Source organism: Heliangelus exortis, chromosome 6 (genome assembly GCF_036169615.1).
Source record: "Heliangelus exortis chromosome 6, bHelExo1.hap1, whole genome shotgun sequence".
Lineage (NCBI taxonomy): Eukaryota > Metazoa > Chordata > Aves > Apodiformes > Trochilidae > Heliangelus > Heliangelus exortis.
The window spans coordinates 12,133,481-12,148,082 of record NC_092427.1 but is presented as its reverse complement, the minus strand read 5'-3'; the positions used below and the strand labels follow the sequence as shown (position 1 = coordinate 12,148,082).

The following is a 14,602-nucleotide window of genomic DNA, read 5'->3' as shown; positions in this document are numbered from 1 at the left end:
CTAGTTGAATGCTGAGTCTGAAGAAAGGAGAAATGAATCTGTCCACTATTGTACATGATGGGATGCAATTATATGGTCAGCAACGGATAACACTGCTTGTGATCCAAATAGAGGGTGGTTCAGCCCATTGATGAGAAATATTTCATTTGACTGTAGCCATCATGAGCTTGGCCACTCAAGAGACTGATTTTCAACTTGGTTTTGTAGGGGTGAAAAGGTGTAGACTGGGCTAGAGCTTTAAGGGAGGATGGGGAAGCTGCTCACAGGTGATCCTTATGGGCACAACAATGAGTTTGGAGTGAAGTCACCTGTTGAGTAAATCAGCCATAGCACTTGGTAAAAGTGAAACAGCAGTTTCCTGCAGAAGCAACTGAAGTGGGTGGCCATTTTCCTCTATTCAGGATCCATGCTGAGTTAACTGGTAGAATCAGGTAAGTTTGGAACAAATCCTCACTCTACTATCCGGGTTCCCTCCTATTCTGTGGCAAGAGATTGGCACATCCCAAGATAGAATTAATCTTTCTTGTTTTAGACACCCAGGATAGGATGTATTTTCACCTGGAAGATATCTGTCACCCATTGGTTACAGAGGGGCACCATGTAGCTAGCTGAGATCAGATACCTCTCTGGTAGGCTGAGATGAATTCTATTGTGAATCTCTTGCACTGATCTAGTTACCCTCAGCACAGACTAAGGTTGAGCCAGTGAACAAGTTGTTGATTAATGTGTTAATGATCCTGTTAGTCTACAAATCCATTGTATAAATATCACACCCCACAGTAGTGTCCAAGAACTACAGAAATCACATTTTTAAAAATGCAGTAATATTATTAAAAGGAAATTGTTCAGAGCTTTCCTATTGACAAAAGGCTTTGGAGGCTCAGATCAGCTCCTACTGCTTTTCTACCTCAAACATTTAAAGTGGGTTTCTAAGCTAGATCAAATTCTGCTTTTAACTGGTATTTCACTTTAGAGTTTGATCAGGGCACAACTCTGCCCATGTAAGAACATATTTATTACTTAAACTGGGCTAACATTTCCTAGGAGCTCACGCAAGGCCACATACTGGCACATGAATTTCTACTGCTCAGTCACACTGGAATAAACAGGGATCAAAAGGCTCATTACTTCAACTGTAAGCAGATAATAACCCTTCTGCAACAAATGTTTATAAGCCCGAACTTGGAGTTTGTTCTACTGAGGCAGCTTCGTAATATTCAATTAACCTTCTTTTTAATCAATCATATCCCTTATAAAAACAAACCATCCTAACAGGGCTGATTCTGACCCCCTTTGGTGAGTGTTGCCTGGCTCTGCTTCCAAGATCAGTGGGGGCACAGGAGGAGCAAGATCCCCCTCCAGGTGAAACCATCACAGCTCTTTAATATTGCACTAATATCTCAGGTTTTCCTGGAGGGGAGAGAAAGCCCATAAAAGCTACTGTTGCTGGATCTGATTGCACTTACTGAGACCAGAGTCATTCCAAGGGCTCGTTATTGCAGTGGTCTCAGTAGGGATGACATAGGCGCTCTTGTTCTTTACGAGCTGTTGGCTCTACTTGGAAGAGCATACGTGTTGTAAATAAATGGTGTGTTTTATATTATTGGAAGGACAATTTATGACCAACCAAGGCCTCTTGCAGACAGCTATTTAACTTGTAAGTAAAATGACCTAACACTTAAGAAATTTAGAAGCTACAAACCAATCTGTGTTGAGGCCAGTATACTTATTTCTCCGTGATGTAAAACTTCATGTAAAACTTGAAATGGCTAGATTAAATATGCTTGCTGTAAAAACAAACATAACATAAAAAGAAGAACAAAATGATGCTTTCACACATGCTGAAGGTTTGTGAGTACTGTAACTTCCTCCAAGTGCACCAGCACTTCTGATTCACTGTGCGGGTCCTTTCCCCTGCCTATTTCCATCTACCCTCTCCTGCTCTGTCAGATACATAGGGTACACAGTGGCCTGCCCACTATCAACTTTGAAAGAGCTGCTGCACTTAAATACAGTGTACTGGCTGGAAATGTCTCCCTAACTACTAATGGCTTATGAAAAGGTAAACTCTGTGGCTGCTATGCCTGTCTAATTGCCATCACACTTTTACCATAATTTGTAGGGTGGTATCAGCACAGAGCAGCAGGCATGGCAACACACCCTGAAAGGCAGGCAGCCTCTGCACCATGGAGCAGGGCATGGAGCTGCATAAATCTTTGGTCTAGGTTGCTCTGTGTAGTCTTAATTCTTATTAACTACAGCCCAGGCTTGTCTCTACAGAGAAAGGATGTGTAAGAAAGGATTCAAAGCAGAAGCTTGGTCTGATGCTCTGAACACCTTCTAAAGGAGTCGCTTTCCCTTTCTCCGTTCACTATACAGAAATCCTACAGATAAAGACAACCTTCAAAATATTTTCTCTCCAGGACCCCAGAGTACTCTGCCCATGCAAACGTCCCCTCTGCCAAGGCTTGACAAACAGACGGCTGCATTTTTTTGTCTCAGGAGCATGAGGAACAGGTTTCCTGACACCTGCAGAGGGATCATGCAGAAGAAGAGCACACATTTCACAGCTGGATGTTGGCCAAAGCACCAAGGTTTGTGCTACAGTGCAGTGCTAGTGTTTAAAATAGATCAAATGAAATGAAGAGAGCAGCAGGGAAGGAAGCAAAACTCTGGTCAAAGCAAAGCTGATTTTCTCCATGGCTTTGTGTCTCCCACCTGAAAAATCTCAGGGGCTGTGAAGAGTTACTGACCATGAGGAAAGCAAAGCATCACATAAGTGATGCTTATGTAGCTATAAGAGAGATTTATTTTTTTAAGTGTTTAGACTTGTAGAGCTTCACATAAGGGGCTTTTGGGAAAAAAAGCACTCTGTTACCTCTTTTGCCCTCTATCCAGTCGACTGGGCATGCAAGCAGCCATCACGAGATGGCGCTTGGAGGGCTTCAGCCACCTGCTGAGGTGGAAACCACAGTGGCAGAAACAGTGACCCAGGAAAAACAGCTGGGACTGATTCACAGCAAGCTTGGAAGGGTGAAGCAGCCCCAGGCCTGGAGTCTGTAGGTGGGCTGCCCCACCCTTTGGCAAGGCCAGCATCCTGCCCTTGGCTGCAGACCTCAGAGCCAAGGCACTCCCAGCCTCTGCAACTCAGCCAAGCTGCAGGAAACAAACGTGCTTCTCCCCTTCTGCCTACTGTTATTGTAGAGCAAGAACCTGGGAAACTGCAGGTGGCTTTATTGGCCCCATTTCCCAGCTGGCAAAGCAGCCCTTGGAGAAAGTACCTGCCTGCTGCACTCACCCATCTAACTGGCAGCTGAGCAAAGTGTCTCTACTGACTGAAAAGTGATGGATTAATTTTTTTTTAATTTTTTTTTTTTTTTAAGCAAAATGCCTTGATGCAAATCATTTAACCTCTGTGTCACTCATCAATAATGACGATAAGTGAAATTCGATAGCGCTCCACGGAATGCACAAAGGATTAAACATCACTCCAGGCACACCGAAAGTGGGCGGTGTTACCCTATCTGGGAGATCTCAGGGAGGGGTGAGAAAATGGATTTTGCTCTCTAGTCCAAGAGGCTGCACCCCTGTAACACCAGCATCGGTTGAGGAGGGTGCTCCAAATGGAGATCCTAATCGCTTCCTGCAGGCCAGTGAATTTCCCTGGTTAGCAGCCATCCAAGAACTGAACAGGTCTCACCTTGCTTGAGGAGCTCTCAGGAAATGATCGCTTGTCTTAGCAATGTCAGGAGATTTGTCAGTGAATATGAAAAATGTTTTCAGGGAATAGGAACTGGGGCTGAGCCAGGTGAAGGTTTCTACTTAATTGGGGGGAAAAAAAAAAATTAGAACCAAGCGTTTCCATCACTAACTGGAAATGGGAGCATTTTGAGCAGATCAGCAGTGATCTAGCTGTTGAAAACATCAATGGCACCAAAGTAGTTGAGATGAGTGTCCTCAGAGATGAGAGCCAGCTTTTTAGCTACTGAACACTTCCAAAAAATGGCTTGTAATTGCCAAAATTAGGAGGTAAATTTAAATCTGACCCTTTTCCCGAAATTTAACACATACTAATAGTGCATTAACAAGTTCAGCCCAAGAACCTTCAAAATCTAAACCTTGAATTCAGAAGACCATGGGACTGAGACATGACTTCCCAAGTAGTCTTTAGGAAGAGGCATCAAAAAGATCTTCACCTTAAATATTATCAGCACATTTTTTCATAAATGTTTTAGCTGTCATTTACATTTAAAAAATAAATCAGTATGCAAAGAGCTGGGCTGGCTTCAGCAAGGGTGAATCAGTACCAGAAAAAGTCATGTCTCCAAGGGGCCCACAAGGAGCTGTTTTCCACCCTTACTGTTCCTACAAAGTTCTTCCACTTGTGAGAAGTTGGAATTGAGCAGATCACACAAAAGATGAAGGTGTAAAAGAAAGCACAGGGCTGAGGGCCTTTTAGATTAGCATAACCCCACCTTATAACAGGAAAATCCACATTGTTAGTGTTTAAAATTATCCTGACTAACACAGAAAGCATTGTACTGTAGCAGATAGATTAGCTAAGGCAAAACATCTTTCCCAGCTCTGATTTCACCAAGTACTGCAACACGTGGTACTTCTGGCCAAATGCTGGTCAGCAGATGTGTCAGCAGATTTGATCTGGCTCAGAAATGGTTCTTTTCGGAGCGCAACTTGTGAACAAAGCGAGTCTTTTCTCCCTTTAGAATAAACCCCAAAGATGGAGGGCAGGAGGTTTATTTATTTTAGGATATTTCAAACACCTTTGTGACTCCTAAAAAAAGACATTGCTGTTTCTCAAATAAAAATAACTGCAGGACCATCAGGGGTTTGCAGTTGTGAACTTGCTCTTGTGTACATGCACCAGTGCTCTCTATTAGACTGAAAGAAAACTAGTCAGATTAAACAAAAAAAAATTCTCAAATGAACCAAACTGGGTATCAAGCCAAAAAAAAAAAAAAAAAAAAAAAAAAGATTCTTTCCTATCATGAATAGCGTAAGTGAGGCAGCATAATTTGTCTCATTAGCTGCATTACCACTGGGCTGTCCTGTCACATGGGGGGGCCCAAGCAGGGTGCTTTGGCTGTGTGAAGAGTGGGAAAACAGGTGAAATGTGGAAAGACTGTATTTTAACAGGGTTATGAAAGAGAAGGGTGAATACAAGGATAGTGGTACAGTTCCAATCACTGAGACACACTGCCAATGGACCAGTACCCTGAGGACCTCACTGCCCCAGCAGGTAATCATCCCATCTTCTCCAGGGTAGCCAGTGGCCCATGGCAGATCAAGCTGCTCCTGCACTTTGTAGCTATCTTTCCTCTCCAGAGGACTGGTGCATACTTTCCCTGCATCTTTCACAATCTGCTCCTCGTGCTCCTTCTTCCCTTCAGTCTGACAATACTTCTGTCCTGTCTGCAAGACCAGACACACACACAATTTGCCTCCACATTGTGTCACCTGGGAGTATTTCTTCATCCAGCCCACATAATTAAGCCAGAAAAGGTACTGAGGTTGGGTCTCAGCTGTATGTTTCTTTTGGTGGTGGTCATTTGTTTTTTCTAAGATACCAAATATTGAGCCTATCATTGCTGACAGCTAAAGAAAGTACAGAGAAGGGGCATCATGGGCAAACCTAGCTTGAAGGCTGAAACCTTGACCAAGAAATATCTTCCTGACCTCAAGGATTTAACTAATCCTGTCCTCAGAGGGGTTTTTGCTGGAGGCAGATGGGTGTAACAACTTAGTAGAAAGATGCAAGATGAGGCTGTGTGGTGCTTTACCTAGGAGTGACCAGCAGTAGAGGAACCAAAATGCCCCTATACAAGCAAGCAGCAGGGATGGAGAAAGCAATCCAGCATTGTGAAAGAATACCAAAACTTGGGTCCCCTCTGATCACAACCACCCTGCCTTCCTGGGGCTTCATACTTTTTCTCTGGGCAGGGCATACCTCTTTATAAAGGCAACTTGCCCTGGACCAGCACCACTGCCAGTGGTACCAGCTGCTCTCGGTGTCCTGGTGGGGTGGTTACTGCTGCTCTTCGTAACTCTGAGCTGCAAGGCAGGCTGCTCCTTGTAGGACAGTGCTGAAGGTTGTGGGGTTGTTGTGGTCTAAGCAACCTGAGCATGCTCATCTCTTTTGAAAGTAGTTTCTCTGTGGCTCAGGCCTGAAAATTTGCTGTTTCAAATGACCTGTTTGCTTTTACTAGCTGCTTTAGTTCTACTTTTGTCTCATAGAGAAACCTGCTGCTTCACTGAAGAGCAGGCTGGGGTTTTTGAGTTTTCCTTCTGTATCTTGGGGTTAGTATTTTGGGGTTGTGTTTTCTTGTTTTATAGAATGGCCCAAACAGTTGCTTCCCTTTCAGCTAAGAGGGAAATAACTTTTGTCCAGCAAGCAGAAGAAAAAGCCCAAACCAGCTTAAGTTTTAGGTTTGATGGCCCAAACGATGCCAGTCAGAGATGTCTTCAGTGGAGAAGTCAGAGCTTTTTTTTCCATCTGTGCAAACTGAGGGAATCCAGCTCTACAGCTCAGAACATGAAATTCCCATGAAGAACATTGTGATACCTGTTGAGAAAATTCTCACCTTCTTTTCACTGAATGCTGTGGTGGCAGAAACAATCCTGAGCACTGCATGAAACAGCAGAAAGCAGACAGAGAAGCAGGAGTAGGTCTGAGCTTAGTGACCCAGAAATGATAAGCTGCATTGCCCTGCTAGGATGGACAACTGAAAGACTGATATGACAGCACAAGACTGAAAGACAGCACACTACATGACAACAATCTCCAGTCACCTGCAGCCTTCACAGTACGCTGAAGGTGACATACAAGGACAACTCAGTGGAGGGCTCTGTGTGTCAGGACAAAGACGACGGAGCAAGTCAGGGTACAACCCAGTTATGGGGGACATCTGAAAGACCACATGAAAATATTGGAGGCACAATAACTCTTTGGAGAGGGTTTTCTGGCTGCCATGTGAGCTGCTTATTTTGTTACTTAAAGGTGAGACAATGCTGGTACCACCATTGCTTGAACCAAGAGGTAAACGTCTCATTTAAAGTTTATTTTAATGAAGTCACAATAAGGCCTGCAGCTGGAAAGGTTATTTATTAACCTCTTATTTACAAATTGAGCCCTGATTTGAAAATTAAGGCATTGTAATTTAATATTAACCCACGTGTCAGAAAATAATGAGACAAACTACAGGGAAAATTGCATTCCATATTGCAAAAGACCCATTTTATGTATAATGACCAGGATTACAAGTCATGCCAACATTGATGGATCATACTTTAAAAATCTTGATAGCTCATTCATTTCTATAATTATATTTATTACAAATTAAATAAGTTGCAGACACCCTTGATATACAAAGAGACAAAATTAATTTGTGAATCAGTATTAATCTGTCATCAAACTAAATGAACTCTCTTTCTGGCAGCCTACAGAATGTGATGTACTGTACCAGGCTTTCTGTGATCCTCAGGACATGGAAGCAATGGATTATTATATGGAAATATAGATAATAATATAATATTCCATATTATAGATAATATGGAATTATATGGAAAATAACATGGGACATGGAAGCAATGGATAATTGATTAATTATCAAGTAACAAGTCCAGGGTGTTGAAGGAACATCACTTGGGCGTACGCTATTTCTCAGTATGGCTTTTCAAAGATCACAATAGAAAACTTTCTTGGCAAATTTCTGGTAATCTAAGCAAATTCTAACACTTCCGTGAGCCTTGATGTGAGGGCCCAGTAGCCAGGTGCCTCACAGTTGGCAGAGCTCCACGGATCTCAGTGCAACCCATCCCTCAGCCAGTAAACTAACCCAGCAGCAGTCGTGGCTGCTGTGTGCCACAGCTCAGTTCAGCAGCAAAATGAAGAGTGCAGCATTTCAGGATGTTCCCTGTGACCCCTGTTTCGAGATCCCATTGCAGAAGCCAAAAAGGTTTGGACATCATTACTTCTGTCCTTTCCCACTGATGCAGGTCCCGAGTCCTTGGGGCAAACCCTGCTGTGCACTGAGCAGCCCAAGCCATGGGCATGGATCTTGCTCCCCTCAGCCGAGGGAGAAGGGGAATAGGCTGCTCGGATGTTCCTGGATGAGATTACAGACCCTAATGCTCAGCAACTGCCGCTGTGGTTAGCTGAAATGTCTGCCCATCTGCTCTGGGGTTTTGTGCCTGTCAACAAAGAGCTCTGCCAGCTTCAGGAGGACTCAGGCTCTCTTCAAAATTAGTAAATTTTAAGGGGGGGGGGGGGGGAGGGGAGGCGGCTCAGTGCTGCAGGTTGGAGTACATTGTCCTTTTGGGCACAAGCAAAACATGGTAAGACAGGTAGTGGCTGCACGGAAGCCTGTCCCCTTGCCACCAGCCTTCCCATGCCAGCATCCTCCCTAGAGAAAGTGCTGACAAGCCAGTGGCCAGGCTTTTCCTCTCTTTGATAGGACACAAGTTCTCTAAGGGAGAAGAAGTGCTTGCTTATCACTTTGGACAGCAGAATATCATCCCTGTGTTTATAGTAATTTTATTTCAATTTTTTCAGCATCTTTTTTTATTTCCTTTTTAGTTCTTCCCCCCTCTCGCCTCCCCTAAGCCTCTCTCACAGGGAGGTGCACAAGCTCATCATCACAGAGGCAAATTTGCAACTCCAGAAGGTTGGACTCCATACAAAATTGGCCAAAACACACTGAACTCCCCTGTCATAGTCTGCTGATCTCTCCACGTCATTTAGCAGCTAGGATCAGCTAATAAAGTGCAAGATGTAAAAGTGCCATTTAGAGTTACCTACCCATAACTAAATAACTTTGTAATGAATGAAAGGCCATTTTGAGCTGATGCCTTAAAGACTAACTTCATCTCCATAAAGAAAGAAATACGATTCGAGCAGAGGCATCCTGCATATGGCATTAACAAACCCTCTCTGTATTTCTGCAGGAAAGACTGACACCAAGTGAGTTGTGCACTTGCATCATCTTCACCTGATTCTGTTTTCATACTGATCATTCTACCTCAGAATATTCTTACAGCTCCAGGACTGCTTGCAGGGAGCTGGTGGGCCCCTTTCTCAAGGAAAAAGAGATGGAAAGGTGCTTCTGAGCTAAGAATTCTGACTTAGGTTAACTTCAGTTATAGAACAAGAAAAGTACCTGGTTTTCCACTATAACAGTAATTAATTCTGACTGTTCATGAAGGAAAACTCAGTATTTCCAGAAGAAATTATTTACACAGATGTGTAAATAATATGTGTAAATAATTATATGACAGTGTTTTTCCATTCACCTTTTCTGCAGTGTTTCCTTCCAAAGACATTAAACCCATACATTAGTACTTAAACAGTCTAATTCAACCCAGGCAATAATGACCTATAAATATTCATGATTTTGTTTTAACATTAAAATAACATCTGTTTCAAAACATCTGCAATCTGTTTTCAATGCTTCGGTAACATTTAAATTAACTGTAACTAATACAATAAACCACTATTGGGATAATGATAATGAAAGATGCCCTATTAAGAGACACGAACAACGTGGAATTGAATGAAAAACAAAACAGGGAGGGGGTGGGGGAGTGAAGGGGATGAACCCAACACTCAGATACCAAAGCTCCTTGGAACTTAAATCCATTATGGGAGACTTTTCTCTCTGTAGGACTATTGTCTAACCATCTCAGCTGCTGTGTCTCAGCTCCATTTGGGTCTTGTTCAAATTTCCACTGTGAAGGCAGTAATTTATAGGCTGGGTGGTGTGACTACTCTTAACGTGAGGAGGAAAGGCTTGTACTCTCCAGCTAAAGGGGCCCATGAAATATTCCTGAGCTGGAAAAGCCAGCCAGAGCCTGAAAAGGGCTCTCCCAAGTAGATACAGTTAATGAGCCCATTTAACCTCCTCAGCCAGAAGTGATGTCTGGTGGCCCCAGTCAAGGGTGCTGCAAGAGTGTTGAGTAAACTCTGCCCCCTCCCTCCCCCCCCCCTCCCCCCCACCCCAAAAAAAAAGGGGCTATTGTTTTCTGCTGTGATTTCTTCTTTCTCCCCATGGCTGAGGGAGATGATATCATGCACATCTGTGTGTTGTAGGAAGGGGAAGGTCGGGTGCATGACAGTGCCAAGGAGGAAGGTTCTTATCCTCTGCTGGCAGCTGCCAGTGGGCTGACACTTGGCGCTCACCTCCAGGAGACCCACACACACCTCACACCCATGGGCCCTGGAAAGTTTTACTTTAATGCAAAGGCCTGCTTGGTCAGACCATCACTCATAAATCAATTTGGTTAAAAATTTTCATTAGGGATACTGTGGTTTGCTTGGTTTTGTGTCTTTCTTTTTTTTTTTTTTTTTTTTTTTAAGTCAGCCCTCCCTCTTTGCTTCTCCCAGTCTGCAACAAAACTCCAGAGGGCGTTTTTAATCTCCTGGACCAAATGAAAAGTGTCAGAGCAGGAAAAAAAAAAACAAAACCAACAAGGAATACAGAAGCTGGGTTTGCTCTGATCTGACAATTTTTTGGAAACAAAAAATTCTGTGTTAAAATACATTTTTTCAGTCAAAACAAAACAAGAATTTGTCACACATCTGTGCAACCTCAAGGCTGTTTATACTGCCAAAGTGATGCTCTTTTTACCCCCAAACTCAGGCAGTCTACAGAGGCCATTGCATAGGTACAAATACTTCTAGGAATAACGCTGTGGCTGTTTATCAACCTTGAACAAAGCACTGCACCCTGGGCACAAACCCTGAGCCCTGGCACCAGGCTGGACCAGGTCCCAAAGGGCCACCACAGAGCTGTGCCTCCCTGCCTTTCCAGCAATGACACGGGCCTGTAGAAAGCACAGCATAAATCCAAACCATTTAAAGTGTGATTAAGACTTCCCCTGATTACTGCTCTGCATGATATTGAATGCTTCGGTGGTCGGTGATTTATTGAAGTAATATATAATATGCTGCATTCAGTTAACAGTCCCCATCAAGCACAATCTAGCTGAATTGGGAAAAAAAAATACATGGGGGGAGAGAGAGTGAGAGAGAGAGAGAGAGAGAGAGAGAGAGAGATAGAGAGAGAGAGAGAGAGAGAGAGAGAAATAGTGCTCTACGGAAAATCTTCCTGGATTTAAGGGAAATAATTGAAATATATGCATGGTAAATTTGTCCAAAGCTTTTAGCACTTCAGAAAGTGGTGGTTGCTGATACCACTGTCTAAGATCAGCTTTTGATGGCTAATGGTCCCAATGACCTCCTCACCCACTCCTTCCCTCCACTACAGAAAACTGGCTTCTTTACACTGGCTACTTTGAGGTGAATATGGCTTTTCTTTCTTTTTTTTTTTTTTTTTTTTAGGTTTGGTTTGGGTTTGTTTTGTTTGTTGTTTTTTTTTTTTGTTTTAAACCAGATCAGAGAAGGTGAAACTGGTAGTAACTATAGCCTGAAAGGGAATAAACTGAGGAGAAAAAAGAGGAGGAAAAAAAGGAGGAGAAAATAGCAATATAAGCACTCAGTACAGTTCCACTGCTTTTAACGTTTTGGTTTAATAACAGAAGTAGCTTTTAGTTATGCAGGGAAGAGGTTTATTTATTTTCATATATGATATTTGATGTATTATTGCTCCTTTAGGATCTGATTCAATGTGATACCTCCACAGTGAGCTAATTTTAAGGTGTCATCTTCAATTAACACTGATCTCAATCACAGGCCTTCCAAAATAAGGTTGCTGGCTTAAAAATGATAAGATTATAAATCAAATGTTTTATTTATTTGACATTTGCTTTTAAGTATCTATGTCTCCAAGTTGTTGGGTGGTTTGGGGTTTTTTTCCCCTAAAGGCATAAACATTGGAAATAACTTTTTAAAACCAGTAACAACGAAAGTAGATACCTTCACACAAGCAGCTCTATTTGGGCTTTCACAAAACCCAGATGTGATGTCCAGAAATCACAAGTATTTTCAGTGCAATACTCAAACTTCTCCAGCTCCACCAAAAATGCCACCTGAAAACACACATGGGGTTTGGTTTCATTTCCTCAGTTTCTAAAAGTGGTAAAACTAGACCATATACCACAGCAGAAAGGTGACGTACAGCTGATGTGTGATGGACATCAGCATCCAGGTGCTTTTCTCTCCCAGTGAATGCACAGTCCAGCAAAGAAGGGAATACTCTTGGCATTGCCCTGGATCAACAGGCAAAAGACTTAAGCTCTTGTCTTTAGCTACTCTTCATCCTTCTGGATGCCAAGCAGATGTCATCCATGCTGGTTGTGAAGACCCTCAGCCAGAACAGAGTCATTGTTGTCAGTTGAGGCCCTGAACACTCTGCCACCACAAGGCTGCATTTACACACACACACACACACACACACACACCCCCCTTTCCCCAGCTCAGGGATGCAGCCTTAGCCTGGCAAATGGGCTTGGCCTGGAGCTTCTCTGGAAAATGTCTGTAAGAATTTTTTAGCTTGGGCTTCATATTTTCCCTTAATCTCACTCTTAGAAATGACGGCATCGTTTTAGCTGAAACTTTCCAAACCAAATCCAGCCTGAGGCACGAGCTGTTAAAAGTCTGGCAAAGTTGTAGGCTGATGGGTCAGACTGATGGCCAATGGGAAGACTCAGGCAGCCTCACAGAGAGGGGGGGAAGTCCCAGCTCTGCCAACAAGTGGTGACACCACGCATCTCCTGAAACCCAGAGAAGCATCACCAGCCCAGGCATTATGAACCTCAGTACTGCAGCAGCAGAACTATTGCTATTTCTCAGCCCAATAAAGCAAAAAATACATATGCAATAAATTGCCTTTTTTTGTTGGTTTTTTTTCGCAGTTTGATTATCCGTCATGATAAGACATTACTTAAAGCAGTGGTGACACTGTCTAATCATTCTTGTGAAATATAGACTTCTCTCTCCACTTCAGACAGAGCCGACATTAATACACATTTATGCAAAGCAGAGCTGGAGCTGTCAGGGGCTAATCTTTACAAGTATGATAAATGATGTTTATTTTCAGTGATGGAACGAAACACCCGGGCTGACAATAATTGTAATAAAAAGGACAGATCAACTTCTATAAAGTGATTGAATTACCAGTCTATTGCATTAATGCCTGATCTTGGCTCTGTCATAAACCTGCTTTAGGTTACCAACAACTGTGCATTAGGAAACATCCACCTTCAAATAGACACCCTGCCCTTGACCTGTGGGAGTGCAGGGGAGTCCCTGCTGGGTGCAGGTTTTGGCCACTCTTACTTTCATTTACTTACAATAAAATAACAGTTCCTCTTCTCAGGGCCAACAAAGTAGCATCTCGTGTGTCTGGAGCCTTGCAGAAAAGCTGTAGAAGCTCCCACATGCAGGAATCTTGGTGCTGAATTTGCTGCTTGTGCCTGCAACACCGGTCAGATTCACCACCATCCATAAAGACCAACATTTGACTGTGGATTACCAGAGTCCTCTTGAAGCAAAAAATGGAAAGAGGTTAACCTTCCCCACCTACCCGGGGTAACAGCTGCATCCTGGACTGAGCAGAGCATGATGCAGCCCAGAGATGTGGAGGAGAGGGGTGGCAGACCACTGGGTAAAACCCCTGTGTCACTTGTGCATTCAGAGCAGCCTCCAGCCTAAACATGAGCAGGAGAAACCCTTCACCTCTCCAGCAAGGTCAAATGTCCAAGGGGCAGCCTTGGAGGACAGAACTCACTTTGCCCTGGTCTTTGTTTCTTTTTATTTCTTCATAGAAGGATATTTTGATAAAGTACGGGCTCCAGGGAGTCCATGTGTCTTAGCTTTCTCTGTCAGTTTTATAGAGTGAGTGCTGACACTAGATTTTCTGTGGTTGCCCTGACTGTGACATGAAAGGGAAAAAAAAGCACAAAAGACTTCTCAGAGCATCCCAGTGTGGGGGGTGCTCACAGATAGCATGGAGACAGGTTTCAAGCAAACCCAGCTAAAAGTGGAGCTATTGCAGCCTTCCCAGGCTGCAGAGTGAGTTCTCCAGGTTTAAGACTCAGCCACAGCCCACTGAGTAATGGGCTATCTGAGCTGTCATACTGCCTGCCCCAAGCTACAGCTCACCTCAGCATTCCTCCTATAACACAAAAACCTCTCATATATTGCAGGGTCAGTTGATTGCTTTGTGAGTAACTCTGTCACACAAAGCGGAAACATTTTCAGTTTTCAGAACGAGGCAGGTGTTGGAGAAGGAAGGAAAGATGGACAAAGAGAACAGAAGAGTGTGCAGGTAGAGCAGTGTATGTTGCTCTGCATTGCCTTCCAACTAGGAGTTCTGACATCTGACTGAAAATGGAATAGGAAAGCTAAAAATGGGGTTCATCAGCAATTTCACATAAAACAATATTCTGGAAACACTTGGCTTCAATTGAAACAATTGTTTGCATTTATGGATTATTTCTTTTATAGGTTTTTCCATTCAATTATGTTTATATTTAGTGTATATTTCATGTTTTGAGTATTCCGTATTTCTATTCCAGTCCAGACTTGTATTGTTCTGCTTCATAATTCATTTTGCATTATTTCATGTAAGCATTTGTACTGTGGTATACATTAATGCACAGTGGTGCCAAAGACAAGTCATTTCAGACT

The 14,602-nt window shown here is 43.1% G+C and overlaps 1 long non-coding RNA gene across 4 annotated transcripts in view; it reads right to left on the bottom strand.

Annotated features, from left to right (window-relative positions):
- Positions 1–14,602, bottom strand: part of LOC139797476 (uncharacterized) — a 95,908-nt gene that overhangs the window by 45,571 nt on the left and 35,735 nt on the right. Inside the window, exons 3-4 of one of the 4 annotated variants that reach the window (XR_011726487.1) lie at positions 13,264–13,454; positions 11,381–12,000 (exon numbers count right to left, since the gene is read on the bottom strand). The exons of 2 other annotated variants lie outside the window; for them this stretch is intronic. This is a non-coding gene — a long non-coding RNA (uncharacterized lncRNA). Of the gene's footprint in view, positions 1–11,359; positions 13,455–14,602 lie in introns of those variants that run through there. One more of the 4 variants, XR_011726484.1, reaches the window with a different exon arrangement.